General features: G+C 34.1%; 1 protein-coding gene and 1 non-coding gene across 3 annotated transcripts in view; one reads left to right on the top strand and one right to left on the bottom strand.

Moving 5' to 3' along the window:
* Positions 1-15,339, top strand: part of TYRP1 (tyrosinase related protein 1) — a 1,170,479-nt gene that overhangs the window by 755,286 nt on the left and 399,854 nt on the right. The gene's annotated exons all lie outside the window — the stretch shown is intronic.
* Positions 4,214-4,399, bottom strand: LOC112440931 (U2 spliceosomal RNA). Its single transcript, XR_003028916.2, has one exon. It is a non-coding gene; the product is annotated as a U2 spliceosomal RNA (small nuclear RNA).

Here is a 15,339-nt window from a genome sequence, read left to right as displayed (position 1 = left end):
ATATAAACATAAGAAACAGCATCCAGAATATAGTCATTACAATTTATTCAGCAGTATCTCTGAGGCTCAAAAGTATTCACTATTTCTCTAAATACCAGGATCCACAGTGAGCAATAGAAAAATAAAAATAATTCTATCAATAAGTACTTACACAAAAACTCCATTAGAATATATATGAAACATACAGGAACTTGGAGAATTTCCACAAAACAAGTGCACATTTAGCCATATACACTTTTAAGCTTAAAATGTATTTTCAATAAAGTTCTCTTTTTATCAAATTCTATTGTACTCTAAACATATATATATCATATATATATCATATATATGATATATATATGATATATATATATATGTATCATATCCCTCTACACGCTAAAACTTTTCTCTGTCAGTTAGTGACCGAGCTCAGAAAAGTAAATAAAAATAGTGAACTATGCAACTTAATATTTTGGTAATTACCCCCTGTATAACTTTCAAATGTTTGTGACTACATTTAGAATGCTTTCTTCTGAAATATATTAAATGCCAGAAATAGGTACCTGTAATATTATTTCTAATTAACTCTTCATAACTGCAAATGCTAAGAAATATTTTGAGATACATATTGTAGTTTATGCATTTTAATAGTGTTAATTAAAATTAATTTTCTACTAATATCAGTGAGAAAGACTGAATGCATATATAACTGATCTTGCTTGGGAACACAAATGTATAAATGTCTTTACTATGGAGCTGAAGATCCCAAAAAAGAACCTTGGAATGAAAATCTTTTATAGACTTTTATAATTAATTTTAACAGATTGCTTTATAACTAATTTCTCTGACAATACAAGAAATGGTCATAGTAAGAGAAACTGGTCAATTTTAAGACTATGTTGGAAAAGTATTGCAGAGCCAAAAACAATCTCATTTTACTGAACTTTGGTTGCATACCTAAAACTTGGGCTAATGTTGTTAAAATTATCAAGAGGAAATTAAAAACAGGAATTTAAAAACAGTTTTGTTACCTATTTCTGCTACTATATATTTCACTGTCAACATTTTATTTTATTTTACTTTATTTTAGACTTTATTGTTTTTAGAGCACTTTTAGGTTGACAGCAAAATTTAGAGATTGCTATATATCTCCCACTTTTACACATGCACTTACAATATCCCCAATCCCCCATTATCAACATCCCTAAACAGAATGATATTTAGTTATAACTGGTGAACATTCATTGACATATCATTATCACCCAGAGCCAATAATTTACTTTACGGTTTACTCTTGGTGGTGTACATTCTATGGATTTTGTCAAATGTATAATAGTGTGTGTCTACAATTATAGTACCATAAATGGTATCATTACTGCCCTAAAACCCTCTGTGTTTCCACTATTTATCCATTCTTTATTCTTAACCTCCTCCAACCCTTGGCAAACACTAATTCTTTTACTGTCACCATGGTTTGGCATTTTCCAAAATGTCATACTTGGAATCATACAGTATGTAGCCTGTGATGGCTGATACTGACTATCAACTCCATTGGACTGAAGGATGCAAAGTATTGATCCTGGGTGTGTTTGTGAAGGTGTTGCCAAAGGAGATTAACATTTGAGTCAGTGGGCTGGGAAAGGTAGACCCATCCTTAATCTGGGTGGGCACCATCTAATCAGCTGTCAGGATGGCCAGGATATAAAGCACACAGAAAACCCTGAAAAGTCTACACTAGCTTAGCCTCCCAGCCTTCATCTTTCTCCTGTGCTGGATGCTTCCTGCCCTGGAACATTGGACTCCAAGTTCTACATCTTTGGAACTCAGACTGGCTTCCTTGCTCCTCAGCTTGCAGACAGCCTGTGTGGGACTTTGTGATTATGTGAGTTAATACTACTTAATAAATTCCATATGTAGATATAGATATAGATATAGATAGGTAGATCCTATTAGTCCTGTCCCTCTAGAGAGCCCTGACTAATACGTAGCCTTTTCAAATTGGGTTATTTCACTTAGTAATATGCATTTAAGATTTCCCTTTGTCTTTCTATGGCTTGATAGCTCATTTCTTCATAGCACTAAATATTATTTTATTGTCTGGATGTACCAGAGTTTATTTATCCACTTACCTACTAAAAACATCTTGATTGCTTCCAAATTTTGGCAATAATAAATGAGGGTTTACCTCTGTGTGTGGGTTTTTGTGTAGACATATATTTTCAACTTCTTTAGATAAATATCAAAAAGCACAAATATTAGATCATATGGTAAAAGTACGTTTAATTTTGTAAAAAACTGCCAAACTGTCTTCTAAAGTGTCTGTACCATTTTTCATTCTCATCATCAGTGAATGAGAGTTCCTATTGCTCTGCATGTTTACCAGCTTTTTGTTTTGTTAGTATTCTGGATTTTGGTGATTTTAATAGGAATGTAGTAGTATTCCTTCAGTTTGCAGTTCCCTGATGTGGAGCATCTCTTTAAGTGCTTACTTTCCATCTGCATATGCTTTTGGTGAGGTGTCTTGTTAAGGCCTTTGGCCTATTTTTAATCTTTTTTGAGTTTTTCTTATTTTATTTCATTTTTATTTTTATTTTCTGTATTTTTAAGAAACGGTCTTGCTCTGTTGCCCAGGCTGGAATGTGATGGCACAATCATGGCTCACTTTAGCCTCAGCCTCCCGGGCTCAAGCGGTCGTCCCACCTCAGCCTTCTGAGTAGCTGAGACCACAGACATCTGCCACCGTGCCTGGATAAATTTTTGACCTGTTTTATAATTGAGATGTTTATTTTCTTATTGTTACGTTTTAAAAGTTCTTTGTATATTTTGGATAATAGTCCTTTAACAGTTGTGTCTTTTTCAACTATTATCTCACAACCTGTGGCTTATCTTCTCATTTCCTCGACATTATCTTTTGCAGAACAGAAGTTTTTAACTTGAGTGAAGTCCAGCTTATTAATTATTTTTAAATGTATTTTGCCTTTGGTGTTGCATCTAAGAAGTCATCACAGTGTCCAAGGTCATCTAAGTTTTTTTCTCTGTTATCTCTTAGGAGTTCTACAGTTTTACATTTTACATTTGGGTCTATAATCCATTTTAATTTTTGTGAAGGGTGTAAGGGCTGTGTCTAATTTAATTATTGCTGTATGCTGTGTCCAGTTCTTTCAGCACCATATGTTGAAATGACTATCTTTCCCTCATTGTATTACCTCTTTTTTAATAATTTGACTATATTTATGTAGCACTATTTCTGAGTTCTCTTTTCTATTTATGACCAATTTGTCTACCTTTTTGCCTATCACACTGTCTTGTTTACTGTAGGTTTAAATTAAGTCTTGAAGTCAAGTAGTATCAGCACTCCAAATTCTTCTTCATATTTTTTGGCCATACTGAATTTTTTGCCTCTTTGTATAAAATTTAGAGTCACTTTATCAATATCCACAAAATAATTTTCTGGGATTTTTATTGGCATTCTATTAAATCTATAGATAAAGTTGGAAAAAACTGACATTTTGACAATATTTTTTCTTTAGTCTGTTAATGTGAGATTTGTCTACATTGTTCTTTCATTTACATTTACTGCCTTCACAATGCATGAAGCTTAGAAATTAAGTAACAGAAGAGCAAAACATTAAGTTATTGAACTTTGGTTTGTATTATTAGCAGTGAAAATGTGTAATACATAGTGCATGGAAGACAAAAACTATATAGGACAGTAGTATTGTTTTGTTGTTGTATAGATGTGCATGTATGTGTTATTGCAAAGGGTCAACCTAGAATTCTATATTTAACAGAAACAAGGTATCTATAGCATCTAACCTCTATTATTTTCTTCTTTACTCAATCTCTTTCTGGTTGGAAGAAAAAAAAAGTCAGCATTTTGTTCCCAGAAGACAATGGTATGCCTGTTTACAAATGAAGGTGTTTTTGCCATTGGGTCAGAAACTATCAGATATTCACTGATGCCTGTTTCCTCTTTTCTCTGGGCATGTAGCATTTCCTACATTCCCTGTAGATAGAGAATCTGAGTTATAATTGTGGTGATATCATGTGAGTGGTAGTGATTGTTTTTCTCTTTTTGCTTCTTTGCCTAGACGTTTTCTTTCTCCTTTTCTTCTTTCTTTTTTTCTTTCTTTCTTTTTTCTTTCTCTCTCTTTCTTTATTTCCTTCTTTCTCTCTCTCTCTCCTTCTTTCTTTTTTTCTTACTTTCTTTGTTTTCTTTTGTTGTCTCTCTCTCTCTCTGTCTCTTCCTGGCAGTACTGCAATGCCAGGTTAATGTATGGAGTAGGCAAAACAAACTTATGTTCTATCTGCTATTTCCAACGATCCATTTAATATTTTCCTCGGAAAGAGAACATATAAGATATTTAGCTGATAAGAACAGATAGTATACTTGATCTTAGCCAAAAGGCTGAGAAGTGATTTCTTCCTTTTGCTAGATGCAATCTCTGATGACAAGGTTCTAAGAGGTGGTGGACCCTCAGAGGTAAATAGCCAAGGTCTTTGAGTTAGTACTTATAGGAGAGGGATAGATTGTCATCCAATCTGAACTGTAAATTAGTACCATTACATGAGAAAATTATACAATTATATTTTATTAAGCCACTACAATTTTGAAGTTTTTTAGATAATTCAGTCAAGACTCCTAGACAATACAACCACAATATGCTTGGCTACACAGAGTTGAACAATCATAGCTATACATATATCTAATCAAGATTGTAATATTAAGTATGATCTTTGAACAAATGTGACAGAGATGTCACCTATATTATAATTAGTATGTCTGGCCAGATATAGCTAATAAAACATTGTGATGATGCTGACATGACTATATCATCAGCCGTCAGCAACTATAATACATAGAAGAGAATAAATGATAACCCAGATGTTGATGATATAAGCACAATTCAGAGAAAAACATTTTATAAGCCATTTATCATAAACCATTTAATGCATGTTTATGTGTATTAAGGCTCTAACTTAATTATTTTTTAAAATGTTTGTAAGTTAAACATAGCATTTACTTATTCCTTGGTTTAGGAAAAAAATATTTTGTAGTAAAGTCATGCTGGCAGATACTCATATAGAGAAATAGAGACCTAAATAATTTGGACCAACCTCCCTGCTAAGAATAGCTAGAAATACAGGAAATATTTTTGGTTTTTTGTTTTGTTTTGTTTTTTAAACTCATTAGATGGAAACAGGAAACTAATAAGGCAGTGAAGGAGCATAGAAATAAAAAAAAAAGTAGTACTGGTATTTTTAGCTACTCTTCCCCCAGAAGCATCTAGTAATTCCAGAAAAGGAAGCTGATATATAAAAAAGTTAAACAGATGCTTTGACAGCCTAGAGGAAATAGGGAGTGAAAAAAAAATGGAGTCCAGAAAAATGGCAAGTAGAAGAAGCTTTTAAACCCCCTATACTTTATATTAAGACCATAAAATGATAATTGATACTGGTGAGAATGAATCAGAAATATACTGGCATGTTCAAAAACAGCAGCCCTGCTTTAAATAATCTTAACTTTTCTGAACAGATGAAGGTTATCTTGGGTTGCTATTGCCCTTGACATACAATAAAAGTAAACAAACACCCTCTTTACAGGGATGTAAATTAATTCTACTCCTTGAAATATCTCTACAATTCTTATATATGCTATTCACTATTACTTTACCCCTTACTTGGAAGGAAACAAAACTCATTATTATTACAAAGCAAAACACAATAAAAATTAAAAATAGACCTAGAAGAGGTCCAGAAAATGTAATTATGTAGATAATGCTTAACATGTTCAAAAAGATAGAAGATAAGATAGGCAAATTTGGCAGAGAACTGAAATGTATATAAATCAATAAAATAAATGTGTTTAACAAAAGAATACCCTAAGCTGAAGAGAGAATAATGAGCTGGAAGATAGGCTTGAAGAAAATATCCAGAATGAATATAAGAAGTAAAAACTGAATAAAAATTAAGGGAGAGAGGATAATACTTAGTTATGGTTATGTGGTCTAATCTGGGTAACTGGAGACTGAAAAATAGGAGAGAGAAAATAAGGCTGAATAGTTGAAGAAACAATGCCTAAGGATTATTCAAACAGATGAAAGATAGCCATCTAAAGCCTTAGAATGCAAATAAGAATGAGGGGAAAACAAACTAATGTAGATTTATCATAATTCAGCTACCAAATAAAGGCATAGAAGAGTATACAAGGCAGCCAGGAATTGAAAAATAAGGATATCAGGGAAAATAAGAATAGAGTAAGTGAGCTCAAGCTTCTCTGAAGATTTTTTCTTAAATTTATACCTAATTTTCAGTGGGCTGAGCGACTAAATAGAATTCTTGAACCAGAGTCTTTGGAAGATTCATGTGAATCAGAAAGTAAAGTCGAAGTTTAGCTATACTAAGACAGTCACAACTTGAGGGAACAAGACTATGTAGAAAAAAGAACTTCAGAAAAATGAGGTCAAAATCTGGTCTGTGTCATCCCACTAAAGTATTTTTTTTTCTTAGACTGTGCATGAGGCTTAGAAGCAGTGAAACTAAGAACATTCAACAATCCCTTTGTGCTAGGAACACAAAGATTAGAGTTGAAAGACCACGAGGTCATTATTCAAGACCTCATATGGGACACATTTTAAGAGTAAGGGCAAACCACAAATAATAAACCTTAATAAAACTAAATGCAGCCCCTAATTATTACTATCTCTACTTCAAATAATGTAATCAGACTATATAGAACCTTTCATTGTAGGAAGATGAAATCAATGAAACCCGCTAGGACAGCACTTTCCAATGAAACTATGGATTATGGTAGAAGCTGTACTGTCAAAAAGTGTAGCCACTAGCCATACAGATTATGGAGTTTTCAGGTACAAGTAACTTGATTTATTATGGAAGTTATCCAGAGAGACAGAGAAGAGCAGGGAAGAAGTAGGTTAAGAAAGAGAAAGGGGCCAAGCAAGGGTGTCATTTCAAGTAAAATTCCCATGTCAGCCTGATGCCACAGGAAACTTTGACACATAAATTGCACCAAGGAATTTGTTCTATTTCAAAGAAGACCCTACAATGTTCTATTTATTTTATTTTTATTTTTATTTTATTATTATGATTTTTTATTATTACACTTTAAGTTTTAGGGTACATGTGCACAACGTGCAGGTTAGTTACATGTGTATACATGTGCCATGTTGGTGTGCTGCACCCAGTAACTGGTCATTTAACATTAGGTATATCTGCAAATGCTATCCCTCCCCCTCCCCCCACCCCACAACAGGCCCCAGAGTGTGATGTTCCCCTTCCTGTGTCCCTGTGTTCTCATTGTTCAATTCCCACCTATGAGTGAGAACATGCGGTGTTTGGTTTTTTGTCCTTGCGATAGATTGCTGAGAATGATGGTTTCCACCTTCATCCATGTCCCTACAAAGGACATGAACTCATCGTTTTTTATGGCTGCATAGTATTCCATGGTGTATATGTGCCACATTTTCTTAATCCAGTCTATCATTGTTGGACATTTTGGGTTGCTGGCAAGTCTTTGCTATTGCGAATAGTGCCACAATAAACATACGTGTGCATGCTGCATACAGCAACATACAGCAGCATGATTTATAATCCTTTGGGTATATACCCAGTAATGGGATGCCTGGGTCAAATGGTATTTCCAGTTCTAGATCCCTGAGGAATTGCCACACCGACTTCCACAATGGTTGAACTAGTTTACAGTCCCACCAACAGTGTAAAAGTGTTCCTATTTCTCCACATCCTCTCCAGCACCTGTTGTTTCCTGACTTTTTAATGATTGCCATTCTAACTGGTGTGAGATGGTATCTCATTGTGGTTTTGATTTGCATTTCTCTGATGGCCAGTGATGATGAGCATTTTTTCATGTGTTTTTTGGCTGCATAAATGTCTTCTTTTGAGAAGTGTCTGTTCATGTCCTTTGCCCACTTTTTGATGGGGTTGTTTGTTTTTTTCTTGTAAATTTGTTTGAGTTCATTGTAGATTCTGGATATTAGCCCTTTGTCAGATGAGTAGATTGCAGAAACTTTCTCCCATTCTGTAGGTTGCCTGTTCACTCTGATGGTAGTTTCTTTTGCTGTACAGAAGCTCTTTAGTTGAATTAGATCCCATTTGTCAATGTTGGCTTTTGTTGCCATTGCTTTTGGTGTTTTAGACATGAAGTCCTTGCCCGTGCCTATGTCCTGAATGGTATTGCCTAGGTTTTCTTCTAGGGTTTTTATGGTTTTAGGTCTAACATTTAAGTCTTTAATCCATCTTGAGTTAATTTTTGTATACGACGTAAGGAAAGGATCCAGTTTCAGCTTTCTCCATATGGCTAGCCCGTTTTCCCAGCACCATTTATTAAATAGGGAATCCTTTCCCCATTTCTTGTTTTTGTCAGGTTTGTCAAAGATCAGATGGTTGTAGATATGTGGCATTATTTCTGAGGGCTCTGTACTGTTCCATTTGTCTATATCTCCGTTTTGGTACCAGTACCATGCTGTTTTGGTTACTGTAGCCTTGTAGTATAGTTCGAAGTCAGGTAGCGTGATGCCTCCAGCTTTGTTCTTTTGGCTTAGGATTGACTCGGCAATGTGCGCTCTTTTTTGGTTCCATATGAACTTTAAAGTAGTTTTTTCCAATTCTGTGAAGAAAGTCATTGGTAGCTTGATGGGGATGGCCTTGAATCTATAAATTACCTTGGGCAGTATGGCCGTTTTCATGATATTGATTCTTCCTGCCCATGAGCATGGAATGTTCTTCCATTTGTTTGTATCCTCTTTTATTTCATTGAGCAGTGATTTGTAGTTCTCCTTGAAGAGGTCCCTCACGTCCCTTGTAAGTTGGATTCCAAGGTATTTTATTCTCTTTGAAGCAATTGTGAATGGGAGTTCACTCATGATTTGGCTCTCTGTTTGTCTGTTATTGGTATATAAGAATGCTTGTGATATTTGCACATTGATTTTGTATCCTGAGACTTTACTGAAGTTGCCTACCAGCTTAAGGAGAATTTGGGCTGAGACAATGGGGTTTTCTAGATATACAATCATGTCATCTGCCAACAGGGACAATTTGACTTCCTCTTTTCCTAATTTAATACCTGACATCATATTATTTTGGTCCTTTCTGTCTTACTTAGGATTTTTTATTTATACGTGAGCCACTCTATGTATTTCAGGGAAGAATTTGAATCTTACACTATAGTTATAGTAGAAGAGCTGGGAGACCAAAGAATAGGGAGGGTGTGTCTGTTTTTTAGAAAATTGGAAAGTGCAAGAGTTTCAAGGGAGGCATCACAGGTGACAGCAGCTTCTGAAAAACAGAGTGTGTCATTCTCAGAGATATGTCTAAACAGTCCTGGCAAAACTCTATGTCTGTCATATACAAATGCCATATGCCTATTCTAAGCTTTCGTCAAAGAATAGTGTTTTTGCTCGTTTTGCTTTCCATCTCATCCAAGTTCTTCTCATTAGCTAACCCTAACTAAAACTCTGCTGGAAAACAAAGAGGGAAAAGTAATTTCTAGTCTTTCAACCCTTTGACACAGAGGGAATTTTAGAAGTTGGAATAAAACTTCATATCAAATAAAGTTTCTGGACACATTTTCCAATTATATTGTTTACTTTTTTTGCTGTCTGCCTGATGGATTTCTCTTTATCTTCTGAACCCTAACTGTGGGTTTGAAAATAAATAACACAGTGTCATTTTTTGTAGCATCTCCTAATAAATGTAAGCCTTGGTTAAGGAGGACTCTGAAAGGAAAGGGATGCTTTGGAAATGTAGCATAGTTTAGAAATACCAATTTTGAAAAAAAAGTCCTAGCTCTTCAGGAATTAGTCATGTCACATAGAACAATTTTTTAAGTATCTTTAGCATGCTGCCATGCACAGAGATATTTCTTAATAAATGTTATGGTTATGTCTATTATCCTCTTCATCAATATCCAAGTTTAACTTCTCTGAAAAAGAGACCCTTGATTCAATATACAGATTTGAGTCATTGAGTTCAAATAGCTCAATTTAATAGCACATGGATTCTTTCTTAAGTCAGAACTTTGTAAAGATAACAGAGAGATTTCTTGAGAATAACTGAACCCATACTCTCTCTTAAAAGAGCTATAAATATTTTATTTTACCTCGTCTTGGCCTTTAGATAAAAGAAAGTACTATCTCTATCTACACTGATACATTTTTCCTTACTCTTCTAGAAATAAGTCAGTAAAAATTTATTTTTCTTCAGTCCCAAAAAGAGTGCCTGTTATGGCTCATCAAGTAAAGGATATTTCATAAAGAAGGGATGGTTTTAATCTCTCCTGTTGTTCCAAATAATCTAAATTCCAGATGGCATAATTTGCTTCCATGAAGCTAGATTTTTAATTGAAATTGGAAATCTTCCATATCCTTCTCCACCAAAATGTTTCATTTCTACAAAGCATAAGAGGTGACTTGGAAATTTCTTGACCCAGTCTTATTTGCAATCCATTGTTAAATTAAAAAAAAAAAAATCAGTTAAGAGCTCAGTGAAAAAGATAAACACACATCTTCCTTGGTTTCTTTTTAGCTTTGGTTAAAGGACTTGTCCTCATGATCCATTTTATCTCATGGAATCTTACCCCAAGCTTTGGGGTCAACATTTATTAATACAAAATGTACTTTCAGAATGTATGGTTCTATTTTATATATTCCTCTCAGACCCTGAAAGAAAAAGGCACATTCGGAGCTATTCAAGTATTTCTGATGTCCTTTGGCCAAGTAACTTTGGTATTGGTTTCCTAGGGCTGCTCTAAGAGCCGTAACCGAGTGATTTAAAATAATATAAATTTATTCTCTCACAGTTTTGGATGCTGAAAGTTCAACATCACGGTCCAACAGGGTTGCTTTCTTCTGAAGGCTGTGAGGGAGAATCTATTTCATTTTCCCTTTCTAGCTCCTGGTGGTTTGCTGGCAATTTTTGATGTTCCTTGGTTTGAAGATGCCTCTCTTCAATCTCTTCCTTCATAATCCCATGACATTGCCCCTGTAATTGTTTGTCTCAGTGCTCGTTTCCCCTTTTTATAAGAACAGAGTCATAATGGATTAGGACACACCTTAATGACATCACGTTAATTTGATCATCTGCAACGACCAAAAGTTTAGGACAGATGTTTTGTTGAATATGATCCTACTACCCATCTTTCAGTTTATTCCTTTTGTCCTTCATATAGTAAAGGCTGGATCTTAAATATCCAGTTTAATTTCAAGATAGAAACAAAATGTCTACAAAGAAATACATAAATTATAATAATAATATATATTTATTTAACTATATCAAATAAATAAATAGCTTTATTTTTAAAAAGAAAGGTACCTCCCCACACTGTAGCTGACAACAAGAGTTCTAGCGGGGTGAGGGGAGGGGGAAGGGATAGCTTTAGGAGATATACCTAATGCTAAATGATGAGTTAATGGATGCAGCACACCAACATGGCACATGTATACATATGTAACAAATCTGCACGTTGTGCACATGTACCCTAAAATTTAAAGTATTAAAAAAAATGAGTTCTAGCACCTCCATAGAGACAATAAATGTGGCAGTGAGCCAGACTCCCATAGGGCACTACAGAAGAAATCCTTGCGGAATCCGAGGCATGGAAAGGGCTGCCTCTTCATTAGAGGAGTTTAGAAAATTTCTGTGCACCATTCTTATGCCCGTTCACAAAATTGTGTCTTCTTCCTAAGGTGCCAGGTATGAAAAACAATTGACATTTCCCTGGTACAAAAAACCTGACTGCAAATGAACATAGAATAATCACTATAGTAAAATTAAAAGTCAAATGAGGGGATCAATAATGGAGGAACACTATCAGACTCTCCCAAAAATAAAAGTTAAAAATCAAATGAGGGGATCAGTAATGGAAGAAAACTATCAGACTCTCCCAAAAAGAAAAGTAACTCCTCAGGAACTGAGGAGTTATTAGCAAATATGCCCACAATATTGAGAGGAGGAACTGAAACCATAATAAAATAAAACACACTAAGAGATAACTGGGGAGACAAACTGCCCAGGTTTAATTCCCAATTCCACCATTTGTGTGTTATTAGGAACTTTTTTTACCTGCTGTGTTTCTCAGTTTTCCCCATCTGTGAAGTAGGGATAATTATAGAACCTGTCTCATTAGGTTGTTATCTACAAGCACCAAAGATCTAATATACGGGTAATCATTTATGTTCATAAAAAAATAAACAGGAATAAATAACAAGAATAGAGCCAAAAATATTACATACATTTAAAAATGTTTTAAAATGCAAACTATTACATAATCTATAAGTAAAAGTGCAGTTATTATAAAAATTAACAAACTTTTTTAACTGAGAAATAAGAAAATAAGAATATATCTAGATGTGTGTGATACAGGTATATTCATAGCCATATGAAAATGTATAGTTTTAGATATTTCTATTAGAAAAGAAAAAGATGAAAAGTAATGAGTTAAGATTCTGAATCTAAAAAATAGAAAAGAAATAACAAAATAAGTCCAAATAAAGTGGAAGGAAGGAAGGAATAGAATTAAAAGCAGAGATATGTGAAAACAAAGAAACAGTAGAAAACATCAAGAAGAACAAAAGCTGCATTTTTAAAAGAAAAAATGTATAAATTAGTAATGTTAGACATTAGAAGACACAACTGAAAACAGGTGAATAATGTAACAACAATTTATAAGCAAATAGATAAATTTCTAACAAAATATACAGTTAGAGTATGTTACTTAAAGTAGGGTAACTATAGCTCGCAAGAACGTATAGCATATTTAAAAGAAGCAGGAAAAGAAGATTTGGAAAGTTCCCTGGACAAAGAAATAATGAATGTTTAAGGTGACAAATATCCCAATTATCCTGATCCAATGTAGGCATGTATCAAAAAATGTACCTCATAAATATGTACAACTATTATATATTAATTAATTAGCAAAATGAATTTAAAAGGAAATCTGATTCAAATGATTACTGTTTAAGGGTTTAAATGCATAGTCTAAAATTAAAGTAAAAATAACTATTATTAGGCTACATTTAATAAAGTTAATAAACTTCGAGAAGCAAAAAAAATTAATAAAGAAAAAGAAATGAAGAAAGAAAAATTATTTCGTATATAAATTTCCAGATACTGTTTAGATTCATTTTATGAAAATAATTTTTACTAGCTAAAAAACAGGACATTGAATGTGTGGACAGAAATGTATGAATGTTTCCCAAGGATAAGAAAACAGAAGAAAACTAAACTTGAAGTCATGTTTAAATAGAAGTAAGAAAATAAATAAATAAAAAATTGGAGACAGTATCATTCATAAATTAATAATACATTCTTATCCAATATGGGATTATTCAGGAAGTGCAAAGATCATTTACTATTAGAATGCTCTCTAATGCAATTTATCACATTAACAGTTAAAGCTATTGCATGTATTTTTTCATTGAATATTTATTTATTTATTTTAATTTAATTTGATTTAATTTAATTTAATTTATTTTACTTTAAGTTCTGGGATACAAGTGCAGAACATGTAGGTTTGTTACACAAGTATATGTGTGTCATGGTGATTTGCTGCACCTATCAACCCATCATCTAGGTGTTAAGTCCCACATGCATTAGCTATTTGTCCTAATGCTCTCCCTCACCTTGCCCACCACATCCCCTGGCTGGTCCCGGTGTGTATTTTCCCCCTCCCTGTCTTCATGTGTTCTCATTGTTCAGCTCCCACTTTGGAGTGAGAACATGCAGTTTTTGGTTTTCTGTTCTTGTGTTAGTTTGCTGAGGATGATGGCTTCCAGCTTCATCCATGTCCCTGCAAAGGACATAATCTCATTCCTTTTTATGGCTACATAGTATTCCATGGTGTATGTGTACCATATTTTCTTTATGCAGTCTGTCTATCCATTGATGGGCATTTGGGTTGGTTCCATGTCTTTGCTATTGTAAACAGTGCTGCAATAAGCATACATATGCATGTGTCTTTATGGTAGCACGATTTATATTTCTTTGGGTATATACCCAGTAATGGGATTGCTGGGTCAAATGGTATTTCTGGTTCTAGATCCTTGAGGAATTCCCACACTGTCTTCCACATTGGTTGAACTAATTTACCTTCCCACCAACAGTGTAAAAGCATTCCTATTGCTCTGCAGCATCGTCAGCATCTATTGTTTCTTGACTTTTTAGTAATCACCATTCGCTCTGGAATGAGATGGTATCTCATTGTGGTTTTTATTTGCATTTCTCTAATGATTAGTAATGAGTTTTTTTTCATATGTTTGTTGGCCGTATAAACGTCTTCTTTTAAGAAATGTCTGTTCATATCCTTTGCCATTTTTTGATGGGGTTGTTTTCTTCTTGCAAATTTGTTTAAGTTCCTTATAAATTTTGGATATTAGACCTTTGTCAGCTGGGTAGATTGCAAAAATTTTCTCCCATTCTGTAGGTTGCCTGTTCCCTCTGATGATAGTTTCTTTTGCTGCGCAGAAGGTCTTTAGGTTGAGTTAGATCCCATTTGTCAATTTTGGCTTTTGTTGCAATTGTTTTTGGTGTTTTTGTCATGAAGTCTTTGCCTCTGCCTATGTCCTGCATGATATTGCCTAGGTTTTTTTTTTTTTTTCCTAGAGTTTTTATGGTTTTGGGTTTTACATTTAAGTCTTTAATCCATCTTGAGTTAATTTTTGTGTAAGGTTTAAGGAAGGGGTCCAGTTTCAGTTTTCTGCATATGGCTAGCCAGTTTTCCCAGCACCATGTACTGAATAGGAGATCATATCCCCATTGCTTGTTTTTATCAGGTTTATCAAAGACCAGATGGTTGTAGATGTGTGGTGTTATTTTTGAGGTCTCTGTTCTGTTCTATTTGTCTCTATATTTGTTTGGTACCAATACCATGCTGTTTTGGTTACTGCAGCCTTGTAGTATAATTTGAAGTCAGGTAGCATGATGCCTCCAGCTTTGTTCTTTTTGCTTGGGATTGTCTTGGCTATATGGGTTCTTTTTGGTTCTGTATGAAATTTAAAGTAGTTTTTTTCTAATTCTGTGAAGAAAGTCAATGGTAGTTTGATGGGAATAGCACAAATTACTTTTGGAAGTATGGCCATTTTCACGATTTCAATTCTTCCTATCCATAAGAATAGAATGTTTTCCCATTTGTTTGTGTCCTCTCTTATTTCCTTGAGCAGTGGTTTGTAGTTCTCCTTGAAGAGGTCCTTCATATCTCTTTTTAACTGTATTCCTAGGTATTTTATTCTCTTTGTAGCAATTGTGAATGGGAGTTCATTCATGATTTGGCTCTCTGCTTGTCTATTGTTGACATATAGGAATGCTTGTGATTTTTGCACATTGATTTTG

Source organism: Pan paniscus, chromosome 11 (genome assembly GCF_029289425.2).
Source record: "Pan paniscus chromosome 11, NHGRI_mPanPan1-v2.0_pri, whole genome shotgun sequence".
Lineage (NCBI taxonomy): Eukaryota > Metazoa > Chordata > Mammalia > Primates > Hominidae > Pan > Pan paniscus.
Note: the sequence above shows the minus strand (reverse complement) of the source record. Positions and strands in the feature narration are given on the sequence as shown.